The sequence below is a fragment of the Magallana gigas genome, chromosome 8 (assembly GCF_963853765.1).
Source record: "Magallana gigas chromosome 8, xbMagGiga1.1, whole genome shotgun sequence".
Classification (NCBI taxonomy): Eukaryota; Metazoa; Mollusca; class Bivalvia; order Ostreida; family Ostreidae; genus Magallana; species Magallana gigas.
Window position 1 is genome coordinate 34,090,760 of NC_088860.1, and position 23,938 is coordinate 34,114,697.

Genomic DNA, 23,938 nt, shown 5'->3' on the forward strand with positions numbered 1-23,938 from the left:
AATCCTTTGTACCAAGTTTGGTTCAATTCGATCCAGTGGTTCTAGAGAAGAAGTCAAAAATGTTAAAAGTTTACAGACATAGATGGAGAGACAGACAGATAGACGACAGTCAACAGGTGATCAGAAAAGCTCATTTTGAACATTCTGTTGAAGTGAACTATAAATTTTATTAAATCAATACATTTTCACTATGTGGCCATATTAACCTTACACTAGGGTCTTACCCCCTAACCCAGGGGTGAATAATTTTAAAATTTAGATAGATGACTTTGTGGACATCATATCCATGCATTTTAGTTTTTCTCAGAATGATATGTATGGGAGTAGAGAAGAAGATTTTCTAAAATTTAATACATTTTTACTATACGGCCATATTGGCCCCAACCTAGGGTCTGAACCACTGACCCAGGGGCCATGAATTTCACAACTTCGTAGAAGGTTTCAAGTATTATAACAATGCAATTATTTTGTTTCCCACATTGTGGGAGTAGAGAGGAATTTTTTTTTAAAATTTGGCTTTTTTGTATAATTCCCCCCATAAGGCCCTGAGGGTGGTCAAAGCCATGAATTTAGACTCCAGTTACCATAGAGATGCTTCTATAAATGGTAACAATTGACCTTGTAGTTTAAAAAAGTTAAAAATGTTAAATTGTTAACGGACGACACATTACGCACGGTGATGCAGAAAGACCATTTGCAATAGGTCATCCGAGAGACCAGGTGACCTAAAAATGCCCATAATTTTTGAATGAATATTAATTATCTCCCCTTGAATGAGGGTGTGTTTCTTTATTTTAACAAACTTGAATCTCCTTCACCTAAAAATGGTTTGTGTAAGGAATTTGGTCATTAAAGATATAAACCAGATACACCTTCCCTGTAAGAAGCAAAAACTGACACAGTTTGGAGACTCTCGACCTTATTACCGCTATGAAAATATCAGTCGGACACAAAAAAGATAAGATGGATATGATTGCATATTTTCAAGAACTGTGAGAACCGGAGCAGATCTAGATCAGAAAGCTTTGACTTGGGAAGAGATGATCATCAATCTATATGATGTGTTATAGACAGGCATACAGTGGTAACAACATTATTGTTGACAAGCCAATCGTGTTAAATAGTTCGTGTAACGTTGGTGATCGTTCCTGTAATGTGTGGGATCGTGTGTGTATCAGGAAAATTGGTTTGCGTTATTTACCGTGCGTGATTTTGCGTTTTTTTTGTTTTGTTACTTTTTTACGGAATGCCAGGATTTATTCTTAAAACAACGACAAGTAATTTTTGTAAAACAATGTGAATTCTTAACTTTTTTTTTATAGAAGAACATTGACAGTTGTTAACAGTCATTCTCTCTTTCGTCTTTAAATACATTTAGTAAGTATTTCCATAGCTCATTCGATCCTTCGTTCGGTCGAGTTACTTTTGCATAATTTTATAATCAGCCTTTATCAAGCATCCATGTGTCTTGACACATAATTTTAAACATATTAGCAAGAGCGACTCGTTGAATGAAAGCGCTCAAGCTTACACATTCCCCGTTTTAAACTAAACAAATATTCTCAACATTTTTCTTTTAAATGCCCATTCCTATCTGACACATTGTATAAACATTTGAAATAAGATCTATTTAGATGCTTTAAAATTTAGAATATATAGAAATAAATCAATTATATACTGTTAGTAAATTATGAAAATATTGGACGCGAAAAATCGAAATTCTATGAAACAAGGTAACAAATTTACCAGTATTCCGAATAATTAAATTGTACGCAAGGAAATTGGATTACATAAACAGTCAACTTGTTTGGAAAACATTTAGTATAGTTTATGTATTATCTTCATTTCTTTTACACTTAATTTTCTTTTACTTATGACAGAAGTTAATATTTGTTATGGAGACAAAAAAATTAATTTGTGTGTGAAACCTATATATTTGTGTATGAATGTGTAAAATTGTTTACTCATAAAATATAAAACAGACTGAGTGCTTGACTTAAGTACATGCCGCTTTTCAATAAAACGCAAACAAAAAACAATACAAATTAAAGCAATATGTTTCCTTAATTCTAATCTTAAAAATTAATTTTGATTTTGCGTGTTTATTGGTGTAGAATCGTTCGGTTGCGTGTTTTATCGTTTTGGTTCGTTTATCGTAAAAATTCAGTAAGTTAGTGATCGTCCGTGTATCGTGCGTGATCGTTCGTGTATCGTGCGTGATCGTTCGTGTATCAGAATCTTGCGTGTCTTTTGTCAACAATAAAGTTGCTGCCACTGTATACATGTAACAATTAGGAATCTTTATTTCAGAATTAAATCATAAATATTATTATAACAGTAACTTGATCCAAAGGGTTGGATCACGTTGAGTTGCCAAGTGCATATTATCAGATCAAACGAGACACAAAGCATCGAGTTTGATCTGATGATCCACACATAGCTGAGACGTGATTCGGCTATTTGGATAAGTTACTGTTACGATGATAAATATATGTCAATTTCAATGTTTTTATTACAAAAACTATCTATAAGACGTTTAATTATACAACAAAGCTATTTTAATACTAAAAACTCTTTTAAAATGCGCTAAAATAAAGACAATAATGAGTATTTAATGTGTACTACGTCACCAGTTTCAGAGAGTTGTAATACGGAATCAGAAACCCATTCCCATCACACACTTTGTATCAAGAAGGGAAAATTGATGGGTATATAATAAAAGTATTTACACTATGCTCCATAACTCCATTTTGACAAAAGCAGCTTCAATAACTAATTATCCCCACCTCCCCCTCTTTGATTTCATATCTAAGAACTATATATACAACAGAAATCAATGTTATTGGAAACCAAAATGCACATAATGCTGTTATTACTCAACTAAACTGTGTCTTGAGTTTTTGCTTCTACCACTTTTTGCTTAATATTTCGATAATCACAAATACCTTTTAGCTCAAACTGAGTTCATCCACTAATATGAAAAATGTCCAGTTTATCTGTTTTGAAATGACCCCTCTATCGCTTGAGGCTTTAATACTCAAACCAAAATAGAAAGTCCAGGGATTTTGCATTGCATAAGCTATGAAATAGCCCAGATAATAACGTTGAAAAACTGTGAGGTTTTCTGAGTGAGTTCCGAATGGCAAAAAGAAGTAAACATTTCCCATTACAAAAATCCGTAAGAAATTTGTTTTACTTTAGAACAGTAATGAGTGAAAAATCAAAATGTGTCAAATAAAGATATCTTGGATATTTTCCTTTTTATCGTTTTCAACCGTATTTCTTTCACAGGTTTGTGTATTTTTATTAAAAATCATCAAAAAGTGATGGAAGCAATAATGTGAGACAAACTATACAGGTCCAGTACAATCTCTATATTTAGCTATATAGCATGAAAAAGCTATATAGCTTTTTTTAGCTATTCAGAATAGCTTGAAAATGCAGTTATTCACCAAAATGTTAATTATAAGAAATAAACAAAAAATCGCAATAAACTATCTACTCATATTTACATTATTGACCATTAGTAAAGTAATTCTATTTAAAGATAGTTTTAAAGTTGCAGCTTTTAAACAATATCAAGCAAAAAAAAACCCATTTCCATTGTTTTAATAACTGTCCACCACAATTGCCCTAAAACTTTTAGAACTTAGAGTGTAAAGTCTCCTAAGGAGACACAATTTGATGAGTAATCTTTACATGCATTGTTTACAGAACAGTTCAAAGTTAAAAACTATCACTGCACTAGAGTGCGATTTTTTATACATGCTGAAAAAAATATGAATTTATGAAAAATGTATGACAATATAGCTAAATAAAGCTACTCTGAATAGCAATATAAAGCTATATAGCTTATTCAAGCTATATAGCTAAATCAAGAGATTGTACTGGACCTGCTATAACTAACATGGCAAACAATTTAATTAGACTAGTTTTCCAGCATTTGATTAGACAATCAGCACCAGCTTCCTTTCAATCGGAGATGCATAATCCATAAAGTTTATATGTCCCTGTTACAATCGAAACAATATTGTTTAAATTTATGAAAAAGTTATTTTGAAAATAAACACAAACTGTACTCAACAGTTTCAACAATTTATTGCCATTATTTAAAGGTAGGTCACAGTACACTCGCTCGCAAAGCTCATAGGTATAACATTAAAACATCGACTTCGATGTGCAACACATACTTACAGTGATTTCTTGAGCTGGGAACACGTCCTAAAAGTTTGGTAATTCTTACAACAGCAAACAGTTATGAACGTTTTGCAGAACTCTGAAACTGCGTAGACTCGATCTTATGTAAACAAGCTGACGTCACACATCATTTTTAGTAACGCGTACTAAAAGTGTTTCGGATGACGCATATGAATTTCATCGCCTGTGTTTCAAATTAAAAGAATAATTTCCTTCGTAAAAAAAGACGACAAATTGAATAAATTTAGAAACACTGCATATCATAGATCGGTAAAGTTAAGAGGGGGGTGTACATATGTTTACATGCTTTAAAAGCGGATTCACCGCCGACGACGTGCATCATAGTTCCTATGACAAATGTGGACGTTTCTGCCTCACCCCCTCCGCAACCAGCTTTGGAACAAAAAAATAAATCGTTTGATATGTAACTTGGCACACGTACATCCAATTATCAGACAAATGTTACGAAAAAAATTACACATTAAAATCTTTTAAAAGAACAAACTTAAATGATGAAGAATAATTGTTTTCATATTAACTACCTTATAGAATTTTAAAATACAGGAGATTTTTTTTTTTTGCCTCTTGCATGAAAACTAACAAGGTGGCAACTTATAAGACAGTTTGATCAGGTAAGGTGTGAATGTCCACGCGCGGATCCAGAAAATTTTTCCAGGAAGGGGGGGGGGGGGTGTTCGCAGGATAATTGAGTTTGCCGGGTGGGTGGGTGTCCGAGGCATATTTGCGATAATTTTACTATATGTAAATTTATAAATTTTCATTTTTTAGGGGGGGGGGACTGCCCCTCCCAACCCCTCTTGATCCGCGCATGTTGTCGTCTACATATTATGCAAGTGTCGAAATCTTCCGTGTGAATTCATTAAAGTCTCTGCAGTGTGTGTTTATTCACCAATCAAAGGCCTTCGGGGAGGGGGAGGGGGGCTATGCATTAAAACAATAAAACAACATGAATATAACAAATAATGGATGAAATATAAAGGTATTGTACTGTTAAGTAAGCATAGTAAGTTACAATGGAAGGAACATCTGATATTACACATACAAAGTTGTCATACGCATGCAAGGGTATACATTTATTTGAAGGTACAGAAATAAATTATAAATACACAATCCCTTGCTCAAAGCAATACGTTAGTATTGATACAGACACGTTATATTAAGGCCCCTAATATGTATCTGTATTCCATACACAATTGTATGTAGACTATTTTATTATAATAATTATTAATTTGTGATATATTTTCAATTAGGTAGGACAGTAGGACTATAGACTAAGTACGTTTAAATGAATTCCAAATCAAATAATATATGTATCCACGTATGTGGAGAAACATTTAACAACCCTCAGTTTTAAGTCATGTATAATAATTGAAACATAAGCATATTGTCACTGAGATGGCGGCATTTCTTTGATGCCGGCAAAGCGACCCGGCGAGCTCTAATGCGGTCGTATTACAGGGGTGCTTCGACGGCATGACTTTGATGCCGGTGTAATGAAGAATAATGACCCCCGTAGAATAATGACCGGGGGTCATTTTTCGACGTAGAATAATGACCCCCCTAGCTGAAGAATAATTGGATTTTTCTGAAGAAAAAAGACCCAGGGGTTATTTTTCTTCATGTTAAACATGAAGAAAAATGACCCCCATAGAAAAATGACCCCCCCCCCTCCCATAAATAGAAATTGGTTACACCGTATCCGAGATATGACTTTGAATTACTTAATTTTTCACTCTGTTCAACTGATTTTGAAGTTATAACACCAAATTTGTAAATACATCGCTGTATATAGTTTTTCATATCCGTAGCAGGCACACACAAAACACTCTTACATTGCCACAAATTGATTGTTAAGAGACAATGTCAGTAATCATTGAGCTTTGTCCATATTATAAGTGGAAAGTGTAAAAAATTATTTTTCCTTGATATTGTTATGTTGATTAATACAGGTAAGCGGTATTTTAGAAATGTGGTATTTTTGGCCACATGGTCATTGTTTCCATGGCAACAACCAAAAATAGACAAAAACACTAAAATACCAACAAATCATCAAATTTGTAAAAATAACAATGCATATCAACATAAAATTTTGTTAAATTTGAAAAAAATTGATAACACTAAATTTTGCATTTATTTGGAAATCAGAATGTCAAAGTATTATTTCCCAAATTGCTTTTTTAACATTTTTCATTGTAAAATTTAAAGTATTTTTAAAAATTAATTTCTCTAAAAAGCAACCTGAATTTGTTTTGATTCTATATTAGATAAAAAATTCTTACATTGGTTTATAAGATTTATCAGTGAAAAACGGTAGTCAATGTGTATAAAAGAAATAACATTAAAAGCAAAGTAGCCAAACTTTGATTTTGAATATGTAATATTACCCCCCTTTATGGAACTCTTCTGCGGCGGAGGTTTAATTAAACTAACAGGAAGTGGAAACCAAACATGCTGTCTGCTCAGTTGGTTGTAGTCTGCTTGAATTTGCAGAGGACTTACAGCAACTTGTAATGGTAGGTGATATTTTATAAATATGTCTGATCTATGCCAAAAATATTTAATGTAAAACATCTATATTGCTTCATAAACGGATAAAAAATTTGTGACTTTTTGATTGATTTTACAGGGAGTTGTGGTTGCTTGATGTTTGTTTAAAATTGCAGAGGAATGACATCCGATTCAACTTGTAAATGTAAGTGTTGTTCCGTCAACATATGTGATGAGTTTAGAATAATTTCAATTAAATTGTTAATTTCTAAAATAAAAATACACTCTTTGCCAATTTTACATAGATTTTTAGAAAGAATTGTAATGACTCATGAACTTTGTCTTAATTGTTTTAATTGTCATCCGCTTGAAGTTGCGGAGATATGACAGCATCTTTTGAAAATATGTGTATTTTTGTCAGTATGTTGGATGGATTTCAAATAAGTTACCAGTAATGATGTAAAGCATTCATAAATTAATGCAAATTTATATGAAAAATACCCCCACCCCTATCTCTCTCTCTCTCCCCCCCCCCCCCCCCCCACTAAACATATGAAAAGACTTAATGTTTATTATACATTCTCTTTTAATGGGCAATTTTAATTTTCAATTTTTAATTCCAAATCAAGCCTCCATGATGATAAGATTACACTATCATAGTTAGATTCTCAGATGTAGTACATGTATGTTTGTTTTGGAAATACATGAATGCTCAATATCAGCTCATTAACAAGCTTTTATATTAATAAGATATCTTGTTCTCTTTTAGATGGAAATCAGTTTGTCTGTAGCTTAGCTTTTTCACACCGAATGATACCCAGTGGGCACGCAACGTTGTTTCAACGTTTAGAAATGGTTGAAATCAAGTTGCAACGTTGATCAAACATAATTCAACGTTGAATCAACGTTGAGGTTTAAACGTTGAAACCCAAACCATAACTCAACGTTGATTCCACGTTGAAGACCCAACTTATTTTTAACGTTGAAAAAAATAAACAACTTTTCAACGTTGAAACAACATTTTAATATATTTATGAAACTGAACACATATTTTCAAATTTAAACTTCCTTATCATTTGTTTAATTTAGGTTTTACTTATATTTTGTAAAATGGAAGATTTAATGACGTGTTTTTACAAATATTAAATGTTAATTTGAATACAATTTTATCATATATACATATGTTCCAATAAAATTAATATATTATTGTCTTATCCAATTAAAATATCAATTTTCTTTTAAATGAAAATTTAAATTAATTTTTCACATTGCATTTTTTAAAATAGATTGTTTCCATACAAGAAATTTGAGATTGAGATGTGCGTACAGCAAGTGGCTAATTGCATTTTAACTGGGTCAGAGAGAAGGGGATGCGCGGACCCATCACTACTGCAAGCACTGCTGATCAAGGGAGTTATGCAATTTACCAGGCTGCTCTATGTCAGCTTGACCGCTAAAGACGCTATTGGTGAACAAAGAAAGTCAGTTCTTAGGTACACCTCGTGCAGTCACTACATAGATTTTATGTACAGTAAAATGCCGGGATTTTAGCTTTTGGAGGATTAATTTGTGACTATTTTACATTTTACACTGGAGTATATTGGGAGATATTTTTTAAAACAGTCTGCAGAATGCAAATGATGAACTGACTACTGTGGATTCTACGTTTTTGTGTTGACATTCTTTGTTTCATGTCATGGAAAACAAGCATGGCTACCTTTTGGCGGAATGTACGTGGTTTCTTTATGATCGTATTACTACAGCCTTATTTAAAACATTTTGAAATGCCAAGTTCAACCTTTTAACGAGGACCTAATACACAAGTTGTTTAGCAAAGGATGTACTCAAATACTACTAGGATTTAAATAAAGGCCGACTTTATACATTTGGATTTTTTTAATAAAGTGTCAAAACATATAAAACAGCACATCGTAATAAAAGACGATATGTTTATAAACAACATTTTACAAAAATAACTTAATTTTAACTTTTTTTCATTGTCATATCTACAGATGTATATATTTTAAACCAGATTTCAACATAATTTCTACGTTGAATCAACGTTGAATTTTGACGTTGAAACAACGTTACATTTTCAACGTTGCCTCAACTTTCATATGCAACCTTATTTCAACGTTGATTCAACGTTGATGCCTGACGTTGAAACAACGTTGTTTCAACGTTGAAATGCCCGCTGGGATACCTGTGGATATACAAAAAGACCTGGCCAAGACATATTATTCCTATGACATGTTGTAATCTTTCCATAGATGCACACCTCCGACAGTTTTCAATTTGAAGAAGTATAAAATCAGAATCAGAATTATTGAAAATAAGGGGAGGTTTCTTCAGTGAAGATGATGAAATACTTACCATCTGTCCAAAACACAGGTATGTGACATGTCTTATGAATGTATCATGTTTCATAGTATGGTTATGAATATCAGACAATTAAATTCAAAGACTTGCAGAATTTAAATTAAACACCTTTATCAATAAGAACATGTGATTAGTTTTGAAAGAGTTGCTTGTAAATCTCTGAATTAACAGAAAAAATGACCCATAGAAATTTCCTTTGCTTAATAGTGAATTAGAATTTTCTCTCTATCATTTTCTCTCTATCTCAAAGCATCTAATTTAATTGTAGTAACTGTGCCTTCAGTTTGACAATGACAGACACTAGCTTGCAAATGACAAATTCATATGTTGTTTGCTTTGTTTTGTTTTTAATGTTTTGAATCAGGAAAAATAAGTACAGGTATAAATGGACTGAAGTGTACATAAATACTTGTACTTGTTAATTTAACTAAGAGCATTTCCTTATGTAACCATCTCTCTGTCTTTCCTCACTTATCTTTCTCTTCTTTAATATTGATGTTAATTGCAAGATATATTCTGTGCATTACTGTGAATCAATCAATTATTACAATGCAGATAGAGGTAGATTCTTTCAGATCATCAAAAAGTTTGGCATACACAAGAAACTAAATCTACCAGCATTAAGTCTACAGATGCATACTAAGTCAAAAAATGTGAAATAAGAAATTGCAAAGTAAATTTTAAGATTTTGACCATATTTTTTTTACATTGAGTGACAATTGTAAAACTGTCAGTGGAACAAAAATTAAGCATTAGTAGACATAACTGGGAATGTAGAATTAAAAAAAAATATGCCTGCCAGATTGATTATATCAAAAGTATGTGTAAAAACTTTTGATTGCATCATTACTTGACCATGCAGTGGGCATTTGTGAAAAAAATTAGTTAAGTAATGAAAACACATTTACAAATGAATTTTAACATCTTATTTAGATATGTTCTTGGTGTTGGATGGAGGTCAAGTATGATGTGTTCCCTTGGATGGACATGTAATCATCAAAGCAAGAGCAATTCAAAAGGAACCATAACAAAAGAGCAGTCATTCTTCCTGAAGAAGTATTATGATTGTCTTATTAGAATTGGTTCAGGTTTGTCAATTATTTTGATTATTATGGCATTGAGATTAAAAACACAGAATCTTTATTTCTATATTATCTCTCTCTCTCTCTCTCTCTCTCTCTCTCTCTCTGTGTGTTGATAAATAAAGCCTAGGACCAGTAGTCTGTCAAAATATATTGGCCTGCAAAAAATTTTACTTGCCCCCATATATCCATATGTGTAACATTCAAAATTGATTACAAATTGTTTAAGACATTTGGCTTTTAAAATATTTACAAGTCCATCATACTTGTCAATTTTTTAATTTCACTGGCAGGAATAAAAAAAATTTCTGGCCGCAGTCTTCGGACCACTGAGTTTTTGTAATGACTGATGTTACAGTCCAAATTAAATAAATTCTTTACTGCGAGCGCTTTCAGCCATGTTGGCTCTTCAAACAGTTACACAAAATTAAACGTAGGTAATCAAATAATTGATTTGCTTTTTATTATCTCACCTGAGCTGAAAGCTCAAGTGAGCATTTCTGATTACTTTCTGATTACATCCACATGTCTGTCTGTCTTTCCATCCATCTGTAAACTTTTTGCATTTTTGACTTCTCTCCAGAACCACTGGGTCAGTTTTAACCAAGGAATATAAGTAGAAAAAATCTTTTGAAAAGTCTTTTAAAAAGGGATTTGATGTTTAACATAGGAATATGTGCAGTAAATTTTAAAGATTTTTTTAAACAAGGTATACTCTTAATTGTTATTTTAGATATTTTGTTCTGATACCATGAAGTTAATTTGATGAGCTATTGTTGCTCAGATTAGTGATGTGGCTTCTGGGCCTCTTGTTTGAATTTGTTAGATGATATCTCCATCATTTACTGTAATAGTTTTTCAACTTTTACAGGAGTGTGTTCCAATTGTAGAAAACATCTTATAAAAAGGATGGAATCAGATAAGGAGAATACACAAGGGGAAAATGAAGTAGACACATATCCAGTTGGTTCTGCTGAAGTTCTTCACAAAGGATGGGCTTTGAAGTCAAAATATTAATGCGAGTTTAAGTGATTCACTGAATCTCAAAAATCTTTCTTGAAAGTTTGAGGTTGTAGAAAGCAGTGGTCATAAACTTGACCCAGAAGATGTAGCCTCCGAGATGAGAAGAGTGAGAAATGCAGAAGGAAAGCGCATTTTCAGAATTGATGAGTTCCTTTCAGGAAATCAAGTTTCCAGCTATTTCTGCAGATTGGACTTAAAAAGGAGGAGGATTTCTGTTGTGATCAGATGGTTGAAGAAAAGGACCTAGAAGCTGAAAATGATTTGGACAATTTTAGAAGCTTGGCCACTTTAGCATTTTATTAGAACTTCTGATTCACTATTTTTAGACCACCCGAGTCACTCAGGTGACCTATTGCTGCAGCTATCTGTATTTGTCCGTCATCATTCGTTGTACATTGGTTGTAAACTTTTGAACATTTTTAGCTTCTTTTTTGAAACCACTGAACCAATTTAAACCAAAGTTAATATATGTACTGAAGTACATACCAGGTATATATTTATGATGAGGAAGAGTGCCTCTTCCAAAATTGGGAAGTTCATGGCCCTGGGTGAGGTGTTCTGGTGTTAGGGTGGGGCTCTAAATGCAGTAGTTCTCCTATGCTCCTGGGTATTAATCCGATGAAATAAGTATATAGTTATGATAAGGAAGAATGCCTCTTTCGAAGTTATGAATTTCATGGCCCCTGGATCAGGAGTTTTCTTGTAAGGACAGGTCTCTAATAATTATGTATTGGGTAGGGTGGTGTAATTTTTGCCCATTTATTTTTTTGTTCTTAAGATTTGTTCAATTATGTCACTGTATGTTATGTTATGACGTTTTAATAATTTTTTTTAGAATTTTGAAAGTTTATTGGATTAAACTATCCCGGAATAATAAAAATGATTTCATAATAGCCCTATAATTATAATGCACATGAATATACATTGAAAGAGCCACACTGCAGGTACTCAGGTGACTGATAAGAACCATGGGCCACTTGTAAAATGTAGTATTGTTTGTGTGCTATGTGAACGCATCATGTATATTTGCAACTGAAACTCTTCACTTTGAACTGTTGAGGTTAGTCATTGTAGATGTCATAAACGGGGGTGATAATTTTGTTAAAAAAAATTAGGAAAAACAAATTTAGGCAATGAACAATTTTTATATACATGTATGATGTCCTTCTGTTAGAAGCAAGAAATATTTAAATAACTTTTTATGTAACCAAGTCAAAACTTTACCTTAAACAAATTTGTATGGTTAAAATTGCATTTCAATTAAATTAGTAAGGTAGAGTATATTCTGCTGTTAATTTTGCTTAACAAGAAAACAAATTCAAACAATTGAAAAATTACCGCTATGTATAATGGGTTTTTTCTGTTAAAAACACTGATTAAATTTATCAAATTATAAAGTTTGTATCTCCGTCAAGGTGTGTCCTTCTCTCTCTCTCTCTCTCTCTCTCTCTCTATATATATATACACACACAAAGATAAGTGTTGCCATACAAATCCTTTTCATAATGTTTTTTTTATTATTTTGGTAAAGTTTTTATGAGTTTTAAAATTTAAACATTTCATAATTGTAACTTATAAAGTGTGTGAAGGCTTATAAAACCTATCTCGAGTCTGATTTGTATGGCAAAAATGTGTTGCTAGGGAGAACATAATGTTGCTATGGACATGATTTAGAAAAACTAAAGAAAATGGAAGTGATTGGAAAGAAATAATGATGTTTTTAAAATATCAAATATAGCTACATACAGTCATTAAAAACATATTCTAGGTCTGATTTCTGTGTCAAAAAATGTGTTGCTATGGTTAAAATTATGTTGCTATGGGAATTATTTAATTGAATAAAAAGAAAAATATGATAATAAAATGTTCTTCTCATAATATTTAAAATATATATATATATATATAAATAATCTACATACATGCAGTTAAATAAACGTAAATAAATTAATGACTTGATGTGTCAAAAAGATGTTGCTATGGACAAAATTGCGTTGCTATGGACCTAAAGCACAAAGAAAAAGCATTAAAAAGTAAAAACTTAACAATCAAGTCATATTGAATGTTTAGTTCATATTTACTTTTACTAATACATAATTTTTATAGGCTATGTAGATCGGGCCAACTGAAATAAAAATGGTGGAAAATTGCAAATATTCATCATTCTGCCAAAAAAATTAGGAAAACCAACTACCCAAATTTATTGATTATGTACATAATATTGACCACTGTCATTATGCTGATATAATTTATTTTTGCAGAGGTCGTTGCTTTTTAAAAAAAAAAGGGTTTAAAATGGCTTTGTTTTATGACAATACTGTATCTAGTAAAACATATCTTCTTCTGGTTGTCATAGCAACTATGATGTCATTTCATTGAATAATAATTCCATCCAAATTATATTATACAAATGACTGTCTTTTTAGGTAAACTATTAAAAAGGTATATTTTTAACTCTGAAGTGGCCCATTTTGTATATTTAGATCCCTATTTTTCAAGGATTTTGTTCACTAATAGACAATATGGAACAAAACATTTGTTTTGTTGTCATGGAAACCAAGCAAAAAAAAATATCACTCAAAGTTTGCTAAAAATTTGTTATTTGCTTCTCCTTTGATAACTTAGTATGGTTTTAAATGATTTTTAAAATTTTCACTTTCCATGCGAAGCTCGATGCTTACTGACATTGTCTCTTAATAGTTACGTCACTTCTCTCATTAACATACGGCGGGAAATGACGCAAATAAAGAAAGATTCATACAGAATGAGGATATTGTGTTATAATTAACAAACAATAATCATGAAAAAATAATTGTTGTAATAATATTAGCAATATTCATTGGTGAATGAATTGTCATGATACATGTATATATCTTTATGGAAAAAGACTAAGGGGACAGGTAACGTAGGAATATGAATTCTTCAAATTTACATTTCTTGAGGAAAGTGATTTAAAAAAAATCATTTTGCGTTAGTTTATTTTTCTTCTACGTTATACATGAACATCAATATTCTAAACATTTGTTGTAATGTTGTATTTGTGATCATGAATAGACTTTATTATATCAAATGTGTGAAGAGTACCTGACTATAGCAAATCTTAATAGGTAATAAACACTGATCGATTATAATAAGAAAAGATTGTTTCTAAAAGCGTTGATAAGAGGTTAGGGCCCATGTTAGGGGTTTATACCCCCCTTGATTTTGATCACACGATCTTTATTGTATCCAAAGTTATTAATGCTCATACAAACTATTGATGCATTATTCATCTTGATATTAACTAAACTTACTAAAGTATGCCGACGATAAAGTAAAATATATTTTCTGTACGAGTACTCTCAGTACTTTGAAATATTCATTAAATTATTTCTTATTATCTACTATCGCTTCTTCGCCTTTGCAACTTAACACTCTTAATCCTCGCGCTTTCGCCTTTTTAGCTCACCGAGACGAAGTCAAGGGGAGCTTATGCTATACTCCCGGCGTCGGCGTCCGGAGCTGGTTAAAGTTTTTGGTGCAGGTCCTGTATCTAAGCATTTACTTGTCCTATCTTCACCAAACTTGCTAACTTCACCTAACCTGAATGTGTGATGAGTCTTATGATACAGATGCACCTGATAGGCATGGATGCTGAATCAGAGCCATAGGTTTTTGATGCTTGATGAGGTTTAGTTTTTCGGAACAGGTCACATGTTTTATAGATGAAAGCTTGCATAGTTGATTTAACTATATTATGAATGAAACGCAGATGTTGCTTCAGCTGCAGAGCCTGATCTCCATTATCAAGGATGCTAAAGAAATCTCCATCCTTACTCAAACCTGCTTGATAGATAGATGTGGTTGTTGTTAAATGATATAACATGATTCCTGTGATATAGTATTGTATGCTATGAAACACTATTGTTTAATAGGATACAATATAATACTATATGTTATATTGTAAAACATTATATGATTCGATATAATATTGTATCATTTTATTTTATTTTATGATATGATATATCATGATATTGTTCTGTATAGTATTGTATATTATGATACAATATTGTATAATATTGTATTGTTTTACTAATCAATTATTTAATCACATGTGCTATTACATATGATATTGCAATTTATAATATTGCTACCTATGATATAATATTGTATATTCTATGATATTGTATTATACAGTATTGTATGATATGATATTGGTTTTTGTAATATAGAGTTATATAAAATGAAATTGTATATATGATATTGTAATATTATGACATATCGTATCATACGATATTGTATAATATAATATTGGTTTATAGGATATATTATCATATCACATGAAATTGTATTTTATGATGTTGTTATATATATTATTGTATCATATGATACAATATGTATAATATAACTGTATTGTATAATATTTTATTTTATCCAATAATATTGTATCATTTGATATAATACAATGTTGTATCAAATTATATTGTATCATATATTACAATATCATATTATTTATCAAATATGATAGAGTATCATACAATACAATATCATACTATATTATACAATATAATAACACATGTGTCAATGTTATGATGTATTATTGCAATATGATATTGTTTCATATAATACTATATTGTATTATGTTTAATGATATTGTATTATACGTTACAATATGATATCTCACAATTTTTGTACGGTATTTTATGGAATTATATGATATATATTGTAAGTATGATAGGATGCAATTTTTAATTTTATATTATTGTATTGATTTACATATGATCATATGATTATCATACAATTTTTAACAGATGATATACGATAATGTGTCAAAACAGAATCCATGAATATCCAAGATCATAAAGGATGGTTTTCATATAATATGATAAAGGTGGTCTCATAAAGGTGATGCCTTATAAAGGTGATCCCTCGTCTCGGTGAGCTTTGTAATCTGTGATTACCTATGTTTTATAATTACGGAGCTCTCTATCGTTTAAGTGTTCCGAGGCATATTTTGGAAATTTTATTTTTATAAAATTAATAAAATAAAATTATCCAGGGGGATGGGGTCCGGACCCCCCTCTCCCCTTTTACTGCTTGAAATTATCAATATTGAATTTTCCCAGGGGACGGACCCCCTCTCCCCCCTCTAGATCCATGCATGAGCAAGAAGTGTCACATAATGAAATTAGAATGTTACTGTGCTCGGTCAACGGTTAACAGACGGCTGGTAAGTGACAGGAGTCTGGAAATGCATATGTACACATTATGGTGGACATTAAATTTTATGTGGAGTATATAATGATTAGGCATAGCCAGCACTGGTAAACATATATGTCACATGTACACATTAAAATATTTTTAAACATTCATAGTAAGCTCGATGGCCTAGCACATGCGTACCAATAATAGCCTGGATTAATCGAAAAACCTTGGCGAGTACGGTGCCTGCATTAAATTCTATGTAATCGACCGAGACTTGCTGAATGCAATCAAAAAAGGCGAAGGCGAAAGTGCGAAGATGCGAAGGCAAGAGTGCGAAGTTGGGAAGGAGCGATAGTAGTATCGCTCCTAAGCCTTCGCACTTTAGGCATCACATCTTCGCGCTTCGTCGTCGCATCTTCGCACTTTTGCTCCTTTGCCTTCGCACTATCGCCTTTGCAACTTCGCATCTTCGCCCTATGGTCGGAGTGGCCCTATCGGAACACCATAGATATATGTAAATGTAATTGTTAAAGGGGAATGGCCACGATTTTGGTCAAATTCTATTTTTCTGTTTTCATTATTTTCAATGCTTAAGGAAAGCATTTCTACTGATCAAATAAAATTTGAGGATTAGTTGTAAAGTTATGAGCAAGATACAGGGCTCACAATTCTTTGTCATGTAAACAAGGCTCGTGCCCTGTTGTTGTTTACATAGGTTCAATATACCAGTTCTTTTTCAAGCTGATTTGTCGGTCTTCTTATTCATTTAAGCATAAATAAACAGTTCCTTACGTTTAACACATTCATTATGTCTAAAATTAGAATGTTCACTTCAGCATTCAAAATGTAAACAAAGGCTTTGTTTACATAGCAAAGAATTGCAAGCTCTTTTACTTGCTAATAACTCAACGAATAACACTCAAATTGTGGTTGCCTATTAAAGATGCCTTACTAAAGCATTAAGATCGGAAATTTTTTTTGGACTAAAATCGTGACCATGCCCCTTTAAGATGACAACCATACCCTGATGCAATACGTCAATGTCTTGTTATAATGGAAGGATTTTTATTTTCTAAGCAATACCCCTTCTTTCACTTTAAGTTTATTTGAATATGAATTATAATTTCTGTTTCTTTCTGTAAACTGCAGCAGTGAAAATTACAATAGTGTAAAGACTATTTCACAAATACTAAAAATATACTGAAAAACTTTAATCTACAGGGGGGTCATTATTCTACAGGGGTCACTTTTCTTCATGTGGAGTGTGCTCATTTTTATGAAAATGACACTTATTCTTCAGGCAAAGGGGTCATTTTTCTACGTAGAATAATGACCGGGGGGGTCATTTTTCTGCGTAGAATAATGACCGGGGGGTCATTATTCTACGTCGAAAAATGACCCCCGGTCATTATTCTACGGGGGTCATTATTCTTCATTACACCGGCTATGCTACGAGCGCCTGAATTTAGATACCTGCTGATAAAAAAAAGACTGTCACAAAGCAGGAAATTAACGGTATTTCTAACCGGGCTCTATATTTGTAGTGAAAAAAAACCCCGATATTATTTAAATTTATGATAAAATTTAAACGGAAAACATTTTAAACCATCATTTTCAAGATAAAATCGTAAAACAAACCACAATTAAGAAAGAAAAAACGTTCGACACTCGGGAACTGAACCCGGGTCGCCTGGGCACAAGTCCACCACTTAAGCGACTGAGCTACGCGGACTCTCGCTTCAAAACTTTGAAGCCTAAAATCTCGAGAATGCGTTAATCGATTTTAAAACGGATTTCATATTCTGAAGTGATTTATGTGCCTCTATCGAAAAGTAACAGAAAAAAATTTTCAAAACAAAAAAGTTAAAAAATGACTTTTTTTGTTTCCTTCCGGTGACGACCGGAAGTGACGGCGGACGTTCAAATATGCGTAGTACACTGCGGCTGGACACTTTCTACCATCCCTGAAAATTTGAAAGTTCTATCTTAAATACTTTTGGAGAAAACTCGTGAACAAGCAAAAACATAAAATCTTTAATATCTCGGGACCGGAAGTGACGACCAAAAAAATCCCTCGTACTTTTCTTACAAATTTTGTCAAAAACAAGATCTGAAAGTTTTATCAAAATCGGCAGAAGCGTTTTTGAGAAAACGTGGGAGAAAAAAAAAATAATAATAACTAGATACGATCTCGTTGCGAGCAACGAGGAGGTCTTCCGTCTGATTTTAGAATTTGAGATATATGTTAGATCTTGATTTTGCTAAACATGATTTAGAATAGAAAAACGGGGTCTACATTCTAAGGGCCAGATACTATTTTGTTTAAGGGATAAGAGCTTTATTCAACAAGTGTTTAGACATTCGTCACCGTTCTTGAGATATCTGAGCAAAAGAAATTTTAGGGGCCAGTCCCTTACATCCTTCTTGGAGCCGCTGAACCAAATTTTGAAGGTTGCATTTTGTAAAGTACATCATTTTGAGTATCTTTTCTTCTACACTGCATTTCAAAACATTTTCCTTTTTGAGATATAGCTGGTCACAGTTTATGGAACCTTGACCCCTAAAAAATCCTTATTCCATAACACATGAAAAAATCATCACATTACTTGGATACAGAACTGTAAGATAAACATATTTGCTTCTATAGCCTTTCATTAAATTTCCCTCAGTAAAGAGCTAGAGATGAAACATTTAAGAGCCCTTTAGTTTCCTAATTTTAGGGGCCAGCCCTTTTTTTGATATCAAATAAAAGGTCAATTGAATCTGAACACATTTTGTTCAACAACTGTTTAGAAATTCGTTACCGTTCTTGAAATATATGGGAAAGAACGTTTAAGGGGCTGATCCCTTAACTCCTTATAGGGGCCATTTAACGAAATTTTGAAAATTGCATCTTATTAAGTACATCTTTCTGAGTATCTTTTCTTCTTTACTGCATTTCAAAATATTTTTCCATTCTGAGATATTGGTGATCAAAATTCTATAATTTTGGCCCCTAAAAAACCCTTATTATGTAACACATGATAAAATCATTACATTGCTTGGATACATAACTGTAAGATAAACATATTTGCTTCTATAACCGTTCACAAAATATCACTCAGTTAAGGGCTACAGATGAAAGACTTTAGAGGTCTTTGGTGCCCTAATTTAAGGGGCCAGCCCCTTTTTCTGGGTTCAAATAAAAGGTCATTTAATTCTACACATATTTTGTTCAACAAGTGTTTAAAATATCGTTACCGTTTTGGAGATATATGAGAAAGAAGGTTTTAGGGGCCGGTCCCTTAACTGCTTTTAGGGGCCGTTTAACGAAATTTTGACGGTTGCATTTTGTTGAGAACATCATTTTGAACAACTTTTCTTCTGTACTGCATCTCAAAATATATTTCCTTTCTGAGATATAGGTGATCAAAATATTTGACTTTTAGCCCCTAAAAACTCTTATTATGTAACACATGATAAAATCATTACATTGCATGGATACATAACTGTAAGATAAACATATTTGCTTCTATAACCGTTCACAAAATATCCCTCAGTAAAGGGCTACAGATTAAAGACTTTAGAGGCCTTTGGTCCCCTAATTTAAGGGGCCAGCCCCTTTTTCTTAGTATCAAATAAAAGGTCATTTAATTCTACACATATTTTGTTCAACAAGTGTTTAAAATATCGTTACCGTTTTGGAGATATATGAGAAAGAAGGTTTTAGGGGCCGGTCCCTTAACTCCTTTTAGGGGCCGTTTAACGAAATTTTGACGGTTGCATTTTGTTGAGAACATCATTTTGAACAACTTTTCTTCTGTACTGCATTTCAAAATATATTTCCTTTCTGAGATATAGGTGATCAAAATATTTGACTTTTGGCCCCTAAAAACTCTTATTATGTAACACATGATAAAATCATTACATTGCTTGGATACATAACTGTAAGATAAACATATTTGCTTCTATAACCGTTCACAAAATATCCCTCAGTAAAGGGCTACAGATTAAAGACTTTAGAGGCCTTTGGTCCCCTAATTTAAGGGGTCAGCCCCTTTTTCTTGGTATCAAATAAAAGGTCTTTTAATTCTACCCAAATGTTGTTCAACAAGTGTTTAAATTATCGTTACCGTTTTGGAGATATATGAGAAAGAATGTTTTTGGGGCCGGTCCCTTAACTCCTTTTAGGGGCCGTTTAACGAAATTTTGACGGCTGCATTTTGCTGAGAACATCATTTTGAACAACTTTTCTTCTGGTCTGCATTACAAAATATTTTTTCTTTCTGAGATATGGGTGATCAAAATTTTGGACTTTTGGCCCTTCAAAACCCTTAATTACGTAACATATGATAAAATCATTACATTACTTGGATACATTACTGTAAGATAAACATATTTGCTTCTATAACATTTCACAAAAAATTTCTAAGTAAAGGGCTACAGATAAAAGACTTTAAAGCCCTTTGGTCCCCTAATTTGAGGGGCCAGCCCCTTTTTCTTGATATCAAATGAAAGGCCCTGTAAATATTAACCTTTCTTAAATTACATGTCTTAACAAAATATTTTTCAGAAAAGAGATAAACAAAGAAAACAAGAAAAAAATACGACATTTTTTAAAACTTAATTTTCGGGTCCAGGCGAGCTTCGGCGCCTTTCAATCCAGTTCAAAATGAAAATAAAATTGCAAATCTACAATCTTTCGTCTACCATTCCATGAAAGTTTGAACTCAATATCTGTTATAGTTTAGGAGAAGTTAGAGTAACAAGCCACCCCTCTAAAAATCGCTAAAACGTCAATATCTCAAAAACGGAAGTGACGTCATCAATATAATTAAAAACCTATAAGGTTTCGATCATTATCTATCATATCTAAAAGTTTCATGAAAATCGGTCGAGCCGTTTCTGAGAAATCGCGTGCACAAAATTTGTAAGAAAAAAAAAATAATAATAATAACTAGACACGATCTCGTTGCGAGCAACGAGGAGGTCTTCCGTCCGCTGAAGACGGAAGACCCTAATAATATAACACTGTTTTTGTCTAAATCTTAATTAAAGAGTGTTTTTCAACTTGTACTACAGTCAAACACCCTTTTATGTTGAATATTTTAGTTAGAAAATTAGACAAAAAGGAGAGAAAGAAATAGAGAGAAAGAACAAATCTTGGCTCCGGCGAGATTAGAACACATAGCCTTTGTAGGTGTCTCAAAACATGGCTGACGCGAAATAATTTCCGAATTTGTCTTTGAATTTTGGGAGTTTCCGCCCGGGAGAGGAGCTTAGTTTTTGTATGAGATGAAAAACAACGTGTATGATGTCTGACTATTCAGGTTTTGTAACAGTGCGATGTCATTTGAAATATTGATTGGTGTTTGTGTCTGGAAGGGGGGGAAGGGTGAAAAGACCCGAGCTTGATTTTCGTCTTAAATAAATCGAAAATAAAATTTTGAGGTGTGGATCTCGGATTCGGTTAACAACAATTAGGGGAAGTCCTAAAACAATGACTGATGCATTTTACCCATGTATTTCAGTGTTGAGAATGTTTTTTCGTGTCGCTTACTATTATGTTTGACTGTTTTATTTCAGCAGGATTGATAAAATCTTTATAAATGTAGAAATAACGAAATCAGTAACACGTAAATTTATTCGATAAAAATTTGATGACAGTAATTTCCACAGTTCTAACATTCATAAGTAGTTCACACGCTATCGTAGATACAGACTAAACGGAAAACAAGAAATATACATGCAACAGAAATATTACGCGGCTGCTTACATCCCTTGTACTGTGTAAATTTTAAGTCCCCGTACAGGCTATACTCGACGTTTGATCTCAGGAATTTCTTCTTAATTGTTCAATCCGCTGCATATTTCACAGACAATAAGAATGGGGTCCGAGGTACATTTACACAAAATTTCATTAGGATTGAGTAAGGGGCTCGGGAGTTAGAATTTTTTTCTACAGTACATGTCAAGCGCGCCAATCGAAACTCGAATGCCCAAAAATTCATATCTCTCTTAAAAATGAACGAATAGGTCAGGTCATTAGTACAGTAATCTAGACTTGAACTAGGTTGAAAATAAAGGTTCAAAATGACAGATCCAGTAAAATCAGGCCATGAAAACTAAACGATTTTGTGAATAGGAAGGGGCGGGGGGGGGGGTCGATGCGTGTACTGTGTAAATTTAATTTCCAGGTATAGGCAATAAGCACCGTTTAATTTAAGGAATTTTGTCTTAATTGTTCAATCCGCTGCATATTTCACAGACAATAAGAATAGGGTCCGAGGTTCATTTTCACAAATTTTCATTAGGATTGAGTGAAGGGCTTGGAAGTTAGAATTTTTTTATAGTACATGTCAAACACGACAATTGAAACTCGAATGCCAAAAACTTCATAACTCTGTTATTAATGAACGAATTGGTCTGGTAATTAGTACAGTTATCTAGAATGGTAAATAGTTAAAATTAAAGGACCAAGATCAAAGATCAAGTAAAATCGGGCCAGAAAAACTAAATAATTTTATGAATTGGGAGGGGGGGGTCGTTCGTTGACTGCTTTATTAAACGTAGAATATTAAATTCTAAATATCACATATTACACAATTTCTAAATAAAATACATATGTTAGAACAATATATAAGCGTTGTTTGAAAGATGTAACTATTGATTTTTTTACATCTATTTATTCTTAGGCTCAAACACTCATAAACGGGTTGTCGCAGTCACCCGTTCGTTTGTATAGTTGGTTGTATAAACTTCGAAGGCTTTTCTTAATCCCGACAAGCAACAGATTTGTATCAGTATATAGACATGCACAAAAAAGGAAAAAGTACACCATCTTTAATAAAAATGACTTTTAAGCGTTGACTTCCAATCAGTAAGAAGACAATTATTTAACAATGAATTTCAAATTATTTGAATCCATAGACATTATCCCCTAACTTGATACAAAATATGTATAATTTTTGGACGCCAATGTACATTTAGCTTCTATCCAATTTACTCCACGTTACCTGTACTAGTTCTTATTCAAATGCTAAAACATTTGTACTTGAGAGAGAGAGAGAGAGAGAGAGAGAGAGAGAGAGAGAGAGAGAGAGATTATTTACATAGCGTTTTATAATGTTCAGGAAATCAATATATAAGCAACCTTTGTCAATAAACGCATGTATACATGCATGTGTGTATCTATATATGGGATTAAATACTAAACAGTCCTCCTTTTTAAGCCGAGTAGAATAACGTGGGCGCATTGCTAAATGTTGTGTGCATACAGTCATTGAGATGGCGGCATTTCTTTGATGCCGGCAAAGCGATCCAGCGAACTCTAATGCTGTCGAACTGCAGGGGCACTTCGGCGGCATGTCTTTTATGTCGGCGATGCGACGAGCGTCGTAATTTAGAGAGCTGCTGACAGAAAAGAGCTCTATATTTGTACTAAAAAAAGCCGCTATCTTTTTTTATTTATGACAAAAATATAACGGCAAACATTCAAATCCATCATTTTAAAGATAAACCCATTAATCAAAACACAAATGAGAGAGAAAAAAGATTCGGCACTCAGGGACTGAACCCGGGTCGCCTGG

The 23,938-nt window shown here is 32.7% G+C and overlaps 2 long non-coding RNA genes across 2 annotated transcripts; both read left to right on the forward strand.

Moving 5' to 3' along the window:
• The first annotated feature begins 6,066 nt into the window (after window positions 1-6,066).
• On the forward strand, window positions 6,067-7,524 carry LOC136270576 (uncharacterized). Its single transcript, XR_010708370.1, has 3 exons — window positions 6,067-6,731; window positions 6,845-6,910; window positions 7,475-7,524. It is a non-coding gene; the product is annotated as an uncharacterized lncRNA (long non-coding RNA).
• A 1,385-nt stretch (window positions 7,525-8,909) lies between these two features.
• Window positions 8,910-12,579, forward strand: LOC136270575 (uncharacterized). The gene is made up of 3 exons (XR_010708369.1): window positions 8,910-9,096; window positions 10,018-10,172; window positions 11,038-12,579. It is a non-coding gene; the product is annotated as an uncharacterized lncRNA (long non-coding RNA).
• Window positions 12,580-23,938: the final 11,359 nt, after the last annotated feature.